Genomic DNA, 14,757 nt, shown 5'->3' on the forward strand with positions numbered 1-14,757 from the left:
CAGGACTTTTGGGGGACAAATTCTGCCCTGGCCTGGAGGGTCACTGCAGTTCCTGGACACAGCTAATTGGGGCAGTGCAAATAAAGAGTACTGCATTGGAAATAGAGTCCACTATTATTCTTTCTATACTACCCACTACCACTTTCAATGACCCAGTGTCAATATGACCATTACTCACTCCTTCAGAGCAAGTTGCTGGACATTAATATTAAACTTGTACTTGCCTTAGGAGAGTTTAGGGATCCAGACCTATGCAGATTCATTGACCAATTGGATCCCCCATTCCATTCTCTTGCCAGGGCCAGACTCAACAACTGCCTAGATCTATACATTCTATGAATGGGCAAGCTGTTCCCCTCACCTGCCTAAGAGCTAGGGGCAAACATGCTCCCAACAACGTAGAATGGGACTGTAGAATATTGTACATAAGTGCTACACACTCCTATGTGCCACTGAAGAGCAACCACATTGGATCTCTTCAGTTATTTTCTCCCAGAAAAAGGTTAAGGAAAAGTAAGGTTTTTTTTTTTTTTTTTTAACTATCCTTTCAGTCATATTCAGCCATACCCTCTAAAGGAAGAGCAGCCCTTCTTAAAATATATTTGAATGTGCTATGTTCTGTTTCTCTTAGAAGGCAGGATTTCCCCCATTACCCTGAAATTGATTAAAAGAATATTAATACATTTCTCAAGGCTAAACATGATTTAAGAACAAGTTTTATAGCACTGTATGTGGCTAAATACCTGGAATTTGCTTCCTTGGGTATTTAGTTTAAACTGAAGACCCCCATCCGGCAAACACTCCAGCATCTGTGTAACTTTAGTGGGACTATTCACTTAATTAAAGTCAACGGTACTACTCACATGAATAAAGTTATTCAAGTGGTTAAACATTTGTAGGATGGAAGTCACAAAGAGAGAATTAGTATATGTGCAAAGATTGTATTTCTGTATCTAACAGACAGTGTCAAACAATATTTTAGAGTTTTAAAAATGAAATTTTGATTAATCTTTGTCATTGGTGCCAATACTGTCCCAGGAGGTTTTTTGGGGGGGGGGGCAGAAATGAAAACTACTCTTTCATAACTATCACACCTTCATTTTTTTAAATTCATGTTTTCAATGGAGCTAATAACACATCTTTTATACAGTAAGGGAGTGTCTTTTAAATGGCACTGCCATGTCACACAGACATCTTCATATACCAATGCCAGTACAGACCTGAGAACAGTGTTTTGCTTAGCTACTGTACTGCTGAACTATCAAAAGAGAGAGCACAAATATTCTTCCCAAATGTTTTGCCAAAATAACTTAAGTTTTTAAAATTTTCATTCCCTGGCAGATTTAAAACCAAATTTTAAACTATTCACAACAGAGTAAGCCTTATACTGCGCTATTACGATAGTTTTAAAATAGGGTATTTTGGGTTTAAACTCAGAACTAAATCATTCCATCAAAATACAAGCAGAAAGTGGGAGAAATCTGACTGGATATTGACAAAACCAAGCCAGTACATGAGGAAGGGCCGAGAACATGAGCTCAAGGATCTGACAAGGGACCTTCATGAAAACTGTGCGAGTTCAAAGCTCCCAACCTTTAAGGAGCATGGCTAGGTGAAAAAAAAAAGAGGGTGGAGCTTATATTGAACTGCTGTCCCTAGCCTAAATGCAGCTAGTCAAACAGCAAAATATGTTGCAAAAATAGGGAGTTTATCATCAAGTTTTAGAAAAATGTTGATGTTCTCTCATTAATAAAAATGTCTCAATACTGCATTACTCCATGAAGTACACAGGACATACAAGAGTACCATCCTTACATTTTTCTCCTATTCTCCACCTGTTATGGAGGGAATTACATTAAACAAGCTAACAATGATAGTTACTTTCTTGGATTCCTGAAAAGACTAAACTAGCCAGAAAAATTAAACTGATGGAATTTAAGTTAAAAACCTAGGAACTACCTTCCTAGTTAAATGGATGTGCCTTCCACAAAAATAAACCTAAACTGAAACATGTACACATTTTATGTTATTGAACATTGTAATGCACTTGGAGGCATGTGACCAAGAGCAGTATACAGACCTAAAACAATAAATGAATAGGAAATAAAGCCTGAGTCCATCCCAATGCAAAATGAGTCACTTAACATCAGACAAAGAATTTAGTCATGCTCTGGTTTATTTACTTGAATACCACATCATTTTCAAATGGGTCAAACAGCAGGGCAGGACATCTAGTGAACTATTCAACAGCCTGCTCCTGCACTGAAGTCAATGGCAGAATACACATTACAACAATGTGATCAAGATTGGCCCTATCATTTCACTTAAGGGCCTGATTCTGCACTGCATACTCATGTAAAATTCCCACTGCACAGCTCATTTTTAAAAAACACTTTTGTCCTTAAAGCTACATTATTCACATCTTTTCTTTTATATAGAGTCTGTCACTCGTCAGTTTGACTAGGTAGTCAGATGTCTGAACACTGCTCAGTTTCTTGCTGAAGTTCTCTGGCTTCATTTTGTTACATAAACATACACTGTTATTCAAGCATAGCAGAAAGGATAAAAAAAGATATTAGTTAATTACATAACTTGTGTGCATGTCTTATGTATTGACTTTTAATTCTCTCAAAATACACATATACATAAAAATTATGGAAATAACAGTGTTAATTGGTAATTCACAAATGTTACCCTAAGGAAAGTTTATAATGCAACTTTTTCATGTGATAGAGGAAATCATTTAACTAAATAAAAACAAGCCTATTTGTTAAGCTGTATACTCCCTTTATTTATAACAAAGCCTTTTAAATTCACATCTTCAAAGTCCCATAACGTATATAGAGAGTGTTTGAACCAAGTAGTACATTTGATGTTAAATGTATGCCTTAACAAACCTTATACAAAAGTGAACATACCTCAAAAGGAGTGGCCCATAGTAGCATGGCAGTCAAGGCCTTGAAATGTAATAAATGCCTGAACTTTCTTTCATCGATCTAAAATACCCATAAGATTGTAATACCAAGGATGTCAGAGAAATAGCTCTGCTCCGGGCCAATTAATGTCCAGTCAAGACCACAAATTAAATAAATGATACAAAAAAATGTTCTGTGCATGAAAACTATGCATACAAATAGTTCATCCATACACTGATACCATAAAGATAGGTTATTTAATTAAGGCACAAAACATATTCACAGGTTTTGAAAGAGGAAAATATTTAGGCTCTGACCCCACAAAGTTCTCCACATGAGTGGATCCCTGTGCAGGGCTCACTCCACATTCATGTCTTACAGTCATATTTTAGTTGCCAGAGACATACAAGTTTAACCAGTTAATCACTGGTTAAACTTGTATGTCTCTGGCAACTAAAATAATCACAACATTTTCTCACAAATAGTTTCATTATTATTCACATTTTCTAATGCTCTGTTATTTCAGTCTGTAAGGATCTGCACCTATCTTAAGTAATTTGTTGGCACAGCAAAGATGTATTAATTTATTAGACCTAAAGTACAAAATTTGCAAAGTTTACATGTGAAGAGTCAAGTGTAGGTAACTGACTGATAAACATGAAAAACTAATCTATACAGCAAGCAAAGGAAGAAGAAAGCATTATCCATTTATTAACTGGTTAACTGATTATTAATTTTACTTGTAAAACATCTGTCTCGTATTTAGACATCTGGTGTACAGTTCTGCTCCTTACTCCACACATTTCAAGAGACCACAAAATTAAGTAGTTATGTGCTTAAACTCAGTGACAGTGACCAGTCGACTGTGCATTCCTTATCTGAGGAAAGCAATAATATATAATTTCCAAAGAATAAAAATATCAAAAAATAAATTCCTATGCAACCATGTGATTCAGCTGCAACAGCCTGTTTAGACAATAATCTCAGATAGAAAACTTAAATGTGATCTTGTTAGAAACAGATTCACATACATTGAAGTAAGTTAGCAAATTAATATTTCAAGTATGCGACACACAGATCACTTGAATGTTGTCAGCCACCCTGTACAGCTAATTCAAAGTACCATTTCTTCTCCAGTATTTTCAAGCTATTTACTGGCCGTTAAGTAGGAACCAAGCCATTATCTTGCCCTATGAGATCACAATATAAGTACAATTACAGCAAAATGTTTCAGAACCTGAATCCACATCCCTTTCCAACTTCCCCAAGAAGCAACCACCACCAGCCCTCATTACTTTAAATCCTAAAAACCCTTTTCAGGGGTGCACATCAAGCCCAAACCCCTTTTAAATGCAAAGCCCTCAGCATACATCCCTACTTAATTTCAGGCATTTGGCCTGAGAAGTAGGGATTTTTCAAACTCTGGGGCCTGCCTCCAGAGTCTCTGGACTTTCAGTATTGCAGCTCTGAATGTGACACTGAATAGAATATGGGAGGAACCTCTACAGGCAGGCTGCAAAAAGGCAATTCTAAGAGCCACGTTTTTCGGAATCACAAAGTACTGGAACATATTATTTTCCTGATTTTAAAAGCACACTTTTATCTTAGGCAATATTTTCTGTCACTTGCCAAGGAGAAATCGTAGGGCAGAGATTTAGGGAGTGGCCAAGATGAAAATCTCAGGTTTTTCTATTTTCCACTGTCGGCAGGTATGGCAGCATATTATCAAGTGCCAAATCCACGCATACAGTAACTTGCCACAGCACAGCATTGACACAAATGCACCCTGTGAAAAGATTCATCCCTAAGGAGTCCTGCGGTTTCTCGGTTGCAGATTAAGAACTTTATCACATACATTCCTTTAATTACATTCCCTAAGGCCTGCACATACGCGCACACCCCACCCCCACCCCCAAAAAAGGCGCAAGCACAGGACACTGTAATAAACTGCCAGCCCGGCTGTCCTATTCTCCCTGCTGGGATATCTTGCAACAGAGGGAAGAGGCTGCAGGGAGGGCCTCGCCTACTCAGCACTACAGAGCGAGAGTGAGCTGCAAACTTTTTCTTTATTTAGGGGAGCCCCAGCTAATGCAAAATGAAACTTGTTAAGCATTTGCCTACCTGGTGTAAATCTGCATCAAGTGCATGCAGGATCCGGGAGCACAGACCTGGCCGTACTGGGCACAATTTTTCCCTTTTGGGGGGGCGTTGATGGTGCAATTTAAATACCAATTTATTACAGAACTGCCTTTGCTCGGTCCTACTTTACTTACAGTACAGATCTCATCCTGTAAACAAATATCGCTCCGCCAGGAAACATACTCCTCCCTCCCCTTCCCCCACGCAATACACCCTCCCCTAAGCAATTGCACTGGGAGCGAAGAAGGAGTGGTAGAATATCCACCCACCTCCCCACACACTTTGCAACCCCACGCTAGGAAAGGCTCCGAGAACCTGGACTTACCTTTTGCATGATCCCCCTTTGCGCGCCCCGTCTGGTGATCGGGGGAGAGGTTGTTGGGGGGTTTCTTTCTTGTAATCGCTGATGCAAAATCCCAGTGTCAGCAAATCGCTGTCAAATTATTTTCTTGCAAAAGAAAAAAAAAAGCAGAAGCAGAAATGGGCGGAGGCTCGAGGAGGCGAGCGGATCCCTCCGCCGAGATGGGTCGGGCCCTGGGGTTGCGAAGCAGGAAGTAACAAGGTGTCAGCCGCAGCGATCGCCCTGAACCCCCCTCCCAGGCTGCCGCGCAACCCCCCGCCCGCAGCCGCCCCGGGGCTTTCGGCGCAGGGACGGGCCAGGCCACGCGCCCGGGCTGGTCCCTTCCCGGGGAGCCGGGCTGGGCTCTGCCCAGCTACCCCCTCAGGGCTGCAAACTCAACGCAGGTGCGGGAGCCTCCGGCCAGCGGCGCCTAGGGCGCCCCCCCGGGAGGCGAGTTGCCAGCTGGGCCCTGGGCTCCCCGGGGACACGGCGGTGCCGGAGGCTGCCAGGCGTGTTGCCTTTCGCGGGGCTGGACGGGGCGATGCTGGGGCTGCAGCTTGCCACGCTGCTCCCGGGCTGAACGTGAGGAGGCTCCATTGAAACAGGCGCAGCGAAGCGCTTCGGGGGCGGGGGGGGGCACTGCCTTAGACCAGAGCCCTGGGGAGGGGGCGCCCGCCCCCGCGAGGCTGGGCAGGTCCGGCTTGGGTGTGGGCGCTCTCACCCTCTCCTGGGCATGGGAGGTGACGAGGCTGGGGGCTGCTAGGGCGCCCTGTGAGCTCTTGGAAGAGTTTCTCCTTCCTCACACGCCATGACTGCACAGCGTGGGGGAGGGTCACACACACAGGGAGGGAGCCGCTCTCCTGGGCTGGCTTGTATTGGTGCAGCGCTCCCCAGACCTGAGCCTCTTTCTGCCTCGTGGCTCCGCCCCCCGGCTCGGGGAGAGTTGGCTGCTGGCTGCGGGAGGGAACTTCGCTCGCTGCTGCCTGGCTCGGCCGCCGCCGCCGCTCCATTTTGGTGAGCGCGCCCCGCGCACAGGTGGAGGCGTCGTGCCCTCAGCAGGGGCTGCCACGCGCCGGCTTCGTCCTCGGCCCCGGGGCGGCGCCTGCATTTCGGGCTCATTGTTAAGGCTTTTTTTTTTTTTTTTTTTTTTAAATATAGTGGAAGCTGCACCAAATCGCTCAGCCGGCCAGCCCTCGGGCTAGCAATCGTCTGAATCACGCCTGAAAATAGCCACCACACCTTTTCCCGGGAAGCATTAAATCCTGCTCCGCACCCACCGCAGTCTCTTGGTGGGGGGAGGGGGTTGGTCACTGGGCACAGGTTTCACACTGCACTTCCCTACTGTTATGAAGGATTTTGCAGTGTGTCGGTAGGTTTAAAGCTGCCGGAGCCCCTGTGAAATCGCTCTCTCTAGGCTCTTGAGAGATGGCAGGTGGGTTGCTGTGGGAAAACATCTGAAAAGGGAAGGAACTGTTGATTCTGATGGTTCTAGGTCCTGCTCCCAGTGAAAAGAGTGACAGTGACAAAACTACTCCCATTGATTCGGATTGGAACAGAATCAGGTCCCCAGCGTCGGCATTTATGATTTCTGTTTTAGAAGGGTTACTTCTTATCTTCACCTCACACCATTATATAGATTCTCTGGTTGCATATACAAGAGCAATACAGGCCAAATGCCCACTTTTGCACACACACACAAAAAGTGGGGCATGCACCCCTTCTGGAGTGCAGAGGAATGTGCAGGGGGGCAAGCGGTGATGCCAGCCCTGTGGGGGATGGAGGCATGGTTCAGCTGAGCAGCTACAACTGTGCAAGGGGTGGGCTGGGTTTGGGCGACACCAGCTCAGGCAAGGAGCGATGCCAGCCCCAGGCAGGGAGCAGGCTGGGCTCCAACGAGAGCCTTGCATGGGGGTGGGGGGGGGGGGAAGACAGGGCATGGGCCAACCCCATGTGTGGGGGCAGGGAAGGGGCCAGCCCCATGTGGTGTCCCGTTTTCCCTTTGGGAAATATGGTCACCCTATACCACTGTCATTAATAATTTAATCTTAATGAGAGATCACTTTTGTTGACAGTATAGATCAATGTGACAGGGGGAAAATGTAATGCCCCCCAATTGTCAATTGCACTTCTATTTCCTTCTATCATTTAAGATGTTGGTATTTTTCCATTCAACCACACAACCAAATTCTAACTTTAATTTTGCATAAGTGAAAAATACTGCATTCAAATGTATTAAGTTTGCAAATACCTTTTGGATATTGTGACTTCTGTTCTTGGGGGTGATGCTGTGCAAAATCTATGCTGAGCTTTGGAATCAATAGCTGGTTTGTTTGCTTGCTGGAGTCCTAAATTGTATAAACTACATTGAAAGTAAAACTCAAACCACAGCTCAGTATGTCCCTTCTGTTTATTTTTTGCATCTGATTTGGAAACGAAAATAAACCCATGTTGCTTATGATTTCCAAAATAACTCCTGAAAATCAGGAATCCAAACTAATGCAATAAATTTAATAGGTCAGCCCCAGCATCTTGACTCACTCAACCAAATCAGTACAGGATTCTGTATGGGCTGGACTTGTGGTGGTACTTAGTTTACTTGGAACATACAACCTCATATTATAATTCTCAACATAGCAGTAAATATTAATTAAAATTTTAAAAATAGCATACAAAAATCATTCTCATGCAGCTTTCCAACAAATTTCCCTTTGTTATTCTACCATAACAAGTGGGAAGGCACAGAAAATCTCTTCTGCATTAGGCAGTTGATTAGCTTTGGCCAGTAATTCTGAAAAAGATACCTGGGATGACTGTAGCCTTAGACTACACTCCTGGGACGTGTTGTGCAATTTATGGATCGACTGGGGTGCAGAGAGACTGAATTTCCCTTTCAAAGACTGCAGACTAGGAAGTTCCAGAATGTGGCTGGAAGGCTCCACAGTTGTAAATAAGCAAAGCCCACTAATATTTAGTGTTTTCAAACTTACGAGGCAATTCCATTAGATTTTTAAGCATGATGATGAAGGTACAAACGTATATTGGGAATAATGCAGTGCACTTACAGATATACATGGTAGCAACCCAGGAAATGTCTTCTGGTGACTGCTACCACTTTGGAGAGACAAAGAGAGTGAGGTAATATCTTTTATTGGACCAATAAAAGATACAGAGAACCTCAGACTTGCGAACACCTTGGGAATGGAGGTTGTTCGTAACTCTGAAATGTTCGTAACTCTGAACAAAACATTATGGTTGTTCTTTCAAAAGTTTACAACTGAACAGTGACTTAATACAGGTTTGAAACTTTACTGTGCAGAAGAAAAATGCTGCTTTCCATTTATTTTTTTAGTAGTTTATGTTTAACACAGTATTGCACTGTATTTGCTTTTTTTTTTTTTTGTCTCTGCTGCTGCTGCCTGATTGCGTACTTCTGGGTCCAAATGAGGTGTGTAGTTGACTGGTCGGTTTGTAACTCTGGTGTTCATAACTCTTGAGGTTCTGTTGTACGACCTCACTCACTTTGTCTCTGTAATATCCTGGGACCAATATGGCTACAACACTGCAAGCATGCTATCACTTTGTCAGACTCCTGTTAGAGATTCCTCTTTCAAATGAGTATTAAATTTCTCTAAGATAGGGTTGATTTACATATGAAAAATAATTATAGAAGTTTGAAATGGCAAAGACCTCTTTGTCATCTAGTCCAGTGGTTCTCAAGCTTTTTTCATTTGCAGACCCCTACAGAATTTTGAATGGAGGTGTGGACCCCTTTGGAAATCTTAGATATTGTCTGCGGACCCCAGGGGGCCTGTGGACCACAGGTTGAAAACCACTGTTCTGTGGTAATTACAACCTTTCATGGACCCCTTAGACATAGTCTGTGGATCCCCAGGGGACTGCAGATCACAGGTTGAGAACCACTGATCTAGTCGACTCTCTTCCAATACAGCATAGTTCCATCCATATACAGTTCCATCCATATATTCTCAAATACTTTGTCCAGTCTAATTTTTTTTATTATTAATATATTTTGAATCTGTGGTATATCCAGGAAAGGCAATACAAAAGAAGCATAATCTAATTGTGTGGACGGCAGTATACTCTGGGGTTAAGAGTAGGCCGTGGGGAGTCAAGACTTCTGACTGGATTATTTTCCCAGCTTTCCAAGCGACTCATTACAGGATTTACCCAAGGTGACAGGCCACAATTTTCAGAAGTGTCCACTGATTCTGAGTTTCTCAATTTTGGGTGCCCATTTTGAGACATCTAAGGTCTGATTTTCAGAGTTGTTTGGAATCTGCAGCTTCCACTGACTTAAAACATGAGTTGTGGGCATTCATCACCTCTGAAAATCAGGCCTTAAATATCAAGTTGAGCATCCAAAATCAGTAGCTGAGCTAATGGGTGGGAGGCATGACAGTCTGCTCCCCTCCCATCCCCTGGCAGCCTTTAGGTATACGTGTGGCACCTTTTCAAGCATATTATGCTGTTAGGGTTGCCAACTTTCTAGTCGCACAAAACCGAACACCCTTCCCCAAGGCCCCGCACCTGCCCCTTCCCTGAGGCCCCGCTCCCTCACTACATTCCCCCTCCCTCCGTGGCTCGCTCTCCCCTACACTCACTCACTTTCACTGGGCTGGGAGTTGGGGTGTGGGAGGGGGTGAGGGCTCCAGGATGGGGCCAGAAATGAGGGGTTCAGGGTGCGGGAGAAGGCTCCGGGCTGGGGCACGGAGTTGGGGTACAGAAGGGGCTGAGGGCTCCTGCTGGGGGTCTGGGGTGAGGCTGGGGATGAGGGGTTTGGAGTGCAGGAGGGGGCTCCAGGCTGGGGGGTGGGGCTGAAGGATTTGGAGTGCGGGAGAAGGCTACGGGTTGAGGCAGGGGGTTGGGGTGCAGGAGGGGCTGAGGGCTCTGGGGTGTGGCCGCGGATGAGGGGGTTGGGGTGTGGGAGGGAGCTCTGGGCAGGGGGTTGGGGTCCAGGGGGGATGAGGGCTCTGGGATGGGGATGAGGGGGTTGGGGTGCAGGAGGGTGCTCTGGGTTTGGGGGGGATCCGGGCTGGGGCAGGGGCGCAGGCTTACCTCGGGCGTCTCCTGGTCAGCGACGCAGCAGGGGGGCTAATGCAGGCTGCCTGCCTGTCCTGGCACCGCGCTGCACGCGCCCTAGAAGCAGCCAGCAGGTCCAGGTCCTAGGCGGGGGTGCTACACGCAGCTCTTGCCTTGAGGCGCCCCCCAGCTGCCGTTGGCCAATGGGAGTGCGGAGCCAGTGCGCCGGGCGAGGGCAATGCACGGGGCCCTGTGACCCCACCCCGCCTAGGAGCCAGACCTGCTGACCGCTTCTGGGGCGCAGCGTGGTGCCAGGACAGATAGGGACTAGCCTACCTTAGCGCCCCAGCACCGCCGACCAGACTTTTCACGGCCCATTCGACGGTGCTGACCAGAGCCGCCAGGGTCCCTTTTCGGTCGAAAACTGGACACTTGGTCACCCTATGTTAAGAGTGGCAGACTTGTGAGGGGTCTGATCTACCCTGCACTAAATTTGCTGCGGCACAAATGAACTATCTGGGCACACCGTGATGTTCATTAACAGTTTGTTGAAAAAGTCCTCTTTGAAACTTGGCTAGATGAAACTGCATTAACAAACTGTTAATGCACAGCAGCAGGCTGGACACAGTACAGAGGCCTTTGCATGGGACCATGCAGCTAGAGGGCCTGGCCTGGTGGGGGCACTCTGGGTGGAGCTCACAGCCTCACCCATGCCTCTCTTGGATAATGGGGTGAGCAGCAACCAGGTAAGTGGCACCCCACACCCCTCATCTGCTCCCTGCCCTAATCCTCCTGCCCCTCTCCACCCATGTCTTACCTTCCCCCCCCCAGCTACCCTTGCGCCTCCAAGATCCTGTCCTCCATTTCCCCACTGTCCTAACCCCCCATCTTATTCTTCCTGCCATCTCTCCTCCACCTAGTTGGCTGGCTCCGCTACTGCTCAAAATAAATGAGCTTTTTTTAAACCACGTGGGCTGTTGCCCCTTTTGCCTACATGCAGTTAACCAATGTTCAAAGCTTTTAAGGTCAGAAGGGCCATTAGATCATCTAGTCTGACCTCCTGTATAACACAGGCCATAGACTTCAATCCAGTATTGAGCCTAATAACTTGTTTGACAAAAGCATATCTTCCAGAAAGGCATCCAGACTTTAAGGAATGGAGAATCCACCACATCCCTTAGAAATTTGTTGTTCCAATGGTTAATCACCCTTACTTTTAAAAATTAATGCCTTATTTCTAATTTGAATTTGTCTGGCTTTAACTTCCAGCCATTGGTTCTTGTTATGTCTTTCTCCAGTGGTGGATTTAGAGTTAGTGGGGCCCTGTCTGCAGTTTCATTTTTGGGGGGTCCCCTTTGGGACCCAGCCAAGAAGAATTCTTCCATCAACCTAGCACGGCCTACACAGGGACTTAGGTCAGCCTAACAATGCAACTCAAGTGTGTGGACTTTTTACACCCCCAAGTGACATAGTTAAACTGACCTAATTTTCTGTATAAACCCTACAGCGGCACAGCTGCATTGCTGCAACTGCGCCACTGTAACTCTATAGCGTAGACACTTACTACAGCGATGGGGTTCTTCCATCATGGTAGTAAATCCATCTTTCCAAGAGCCAATAGCTAGGTCGACAGAATTCTTCTGTTAACTTAGCAGTGTCTACACAGGGCATGACATTTTTCACAGTCCTGACCAATGTAGTTAAGCAGACCTAACTTTCTAGCACACAGCAGCCCCTAGGTTAAAGAGCCCATTTGCACCTGATATTTTCTCCCCATTAAGGTTCTCATACTCTAATCAAATCACCCCATAATCTTTTTGATAATATAAACAGAAAAATAATTGGGAAGTAATTCAGGGCCTATGGCCTGTTTGTTTCTATTGGGATGAGAAATCAGTAATATTAGGAATATTTTTAACAAAGTCCTGTTTCCCGGAACACAGTAAAAATAAACAACAGCAAGCAGTTTCCTTGCTCATAAATCCCCAGATGTGTCACTCAAGTGAGCTCTGTGTCAAAGAACTCCATCTGTTTCTTCTCAAGGGCTATGTCTACACTACAAAATTATGTCAACCTAACTTACGTTATTAAATTGCTTGTGTGTGTGCATACTTAGCTACTTGTGTCAGTGGTGTGCATCTTCACCTGGAGTATTTGTATTGTGGGACAGCTCCTGAAAGCCAGTAAAAGTCAATGTAAGCATGACTCTACGCTGCTCGGAGAGGTGGTGTTACTAAGGGTATGTCTACAATGGAAACTTCAAAGCGCTTGTGGCAGCGCTTTGAAGTGCAAGTGTGGTCGCGCGTGAGCACTGGGAGAGAGCTCTCTCAGCACTCCTGGTAATCCACCTCCACGAGGGGATTAGCTCCAAGCACTGGGAGCACAGCTCCCAGCGCTCGGAGTTTGTCTACACTAGCGCTTTAAAGCACTCAGACTTGCTGCACTCAGGGTTTTCACACCCCTGAGCCAGCAAGTTAGAGCGCTATAAAATGTAAGTGTAGACAAACCCTAAATCAGCATAGAGAGGCACTTATGTCTGCGGGAGTCAAATTTAAGTGAAGACACTTGCACAGCTAGGTCGACACAAGTCAGCTTACATCAACCTAACCATGTAGAGTACCAGGCCAAGGTCACACTCAGAACTTGTCTTCTGGCTTTGTTGCTCCAGCATGCAGGTTCAAATCCAATATCCTAGCCCCTGCCTTTGCAATTAGGGAAACGCCCTCAGTCCACAGGGCTTGGGTCTGACTTGTCACCTGCCTTGGGTGGTTCCTCCAGTTTTTGTAGCTGTCTCTACTACATAAAGGAGATTAATTGCTCATTTCAATTAGTATTCTCACCACCACTTAGGTCTATGACTGTCTTTGAATCAAAGACTCTCTTGATGGCAGCCCTTAACACCTTTTTGGCATAGCCTGGCCTTACACTTTTTTATGTCTCAAGTCACTAAACTATAACATGGGTACAATAATACTTAACAAGGATGTAAAACTACTTAAAGCTTGTAAAGTACTTTAACATTTTCTGGTGAATGATGCTAGGTATGTGCAAATTAGTAGTACTAACGTGTCCGATAATCCAGATGATTATTTCTTACCCTACTTTATTAATGTTTGTAAATCTCTTTGAGATTCTTGGATTAATATGCACTCTAGTTCAAATTGTTCAAGGTACATTGTCTGAATCACTCTTATGCCTCATTTTTTCTACAGTTACAAGAAGCAATACCTAAGATTACTGAAACTGAAAGATTAGAAGAATTTTTTTCCATCTTGTTTCCTTTGTGCATCTGACAGCACTTGCAGTATAGTCAGGTTCCTTTTCCCCAGCAACCTCACATGTGTCCTGATCCTGTCAAGAACTTTGTGTGGTGTGGGCAGACCCAGGCATAATGGGGCAGTCAGTGCAAAGGACCTATTGACATGGAACTTCTTGCAGTATTAGCTGTCTGTTTCCTCTTTGTGTGGGCCTTTCACACACACTAGAGGAAAGGAAACTTTTTTTTAAAAAGTGGAATGTTTAGTTGTAAAATTATAAACTTCCTAAGGTGGAGTGCAGGACCAGGACACTTGAAACTACTTAAGTCTTTTTTCCCCCAATGACTGTATTTCAAATTAGACGCAATGGCTGAGATATTATCGTTTGTTGGACCTGTTGGTGACAGAGAGAGCTTTTGAGCTTAGACATTGCTTTTCACAGACCTGAAGAAGAGTTCTGTGTAAGCTCGAAAGCTTATCTCTCTGACCAACACCTTGTCTCTCTAATATTTTGGGACAGACACAACTACAACAACACTGTCTACAAGAATAAATTTCAAATTGAAAATTAATAAATAATACCTATCTCTTACATAGTACTCGCTTCTTAGCTCTCTGTGAGCTGAGGGGTGAAAACATTATCTACTATCTGTTCTTATCAGTTTAATATGTGATATGTCCTTAATTTGAGGACTGTATATTAAATTGATTTTTGAAACAGGGGGATGGAATAGGAGCTCGCTCTGTCCACCCTATGTATTGACCTGGCATCCGACGAAGTGGGTATTCACCCACGAAAGCTCATGCTCCAATACGTCTGTTAGTCTATAAGGTGCCACAGGACCCTTTGCTGCTTTTACAGATCCAGACTAACAAGGCTACCCCTCTGATACATAGTACTTTTTATCAGTAGATCTCAAAGTGCCTTACAAAGGACATCAGTATCATTATCTCCAATTTACAGATAGGGAAACTGAGTAACAAATAACTAAGATATTTAGGGACCTAATTCTAAATGTCTAAATGAGGATCTGAGCCTTTGCCTCTTTATCACTCAATTTTCCTA

The 14,757-nt window shown here is 44.8% G+C and overlaps 1 protein-coding gene and 1 non-coding gene across 2 annotated transcripts in view; one reads left to right on the top strand and one right to left on the bottom strand.

The window, feature by feature from the left end:
- Positions 1-5,504, bottom strand: part of TRERF1 (transcriptional regulating factor 1) — a 137,470-nt gene extending 131,966 nt beyond the window's left edge. The window contains exon 1 of the mRNA XM_065400608.1: positions 5,380-5,504. The gene's annotated coding sequence lies outside the window, so the exon portion shown is untranslated. The remainder of the gene's footprint in view (positions 1-5,379) is intronic.
- An 8,786-nt stretch (positions 5,505-14,290) lies between these two features.
- LOC135876907 (U2 spliceosomal RNA) lies at positions 14,291-14,485 on the top strand. Its single transcript, XR_010561324.1, has one exon. It is a non-coding gene; the product is annotated as a U2 spliceosomal RNA (small nuclear RNA).
- The last annotated feature ends 272 nt before the right edge of the window (positions 14,486-14,757 follow it).

Source organism: Emys orbicularis, chromosome 3, assembly GCF_028017835.1.
Source record: "Emys orbicularis isolate rEmyOrb1 chromosome 3, rEmyOrb1.hap1, whole genome shotgun sequence".
Classification (NCBI taxonomy): domain Eukaryota; kingdom Metazoa; phylum Chordata; order Testudines; family Emydidae; genus Emys; species Emys orbicularis.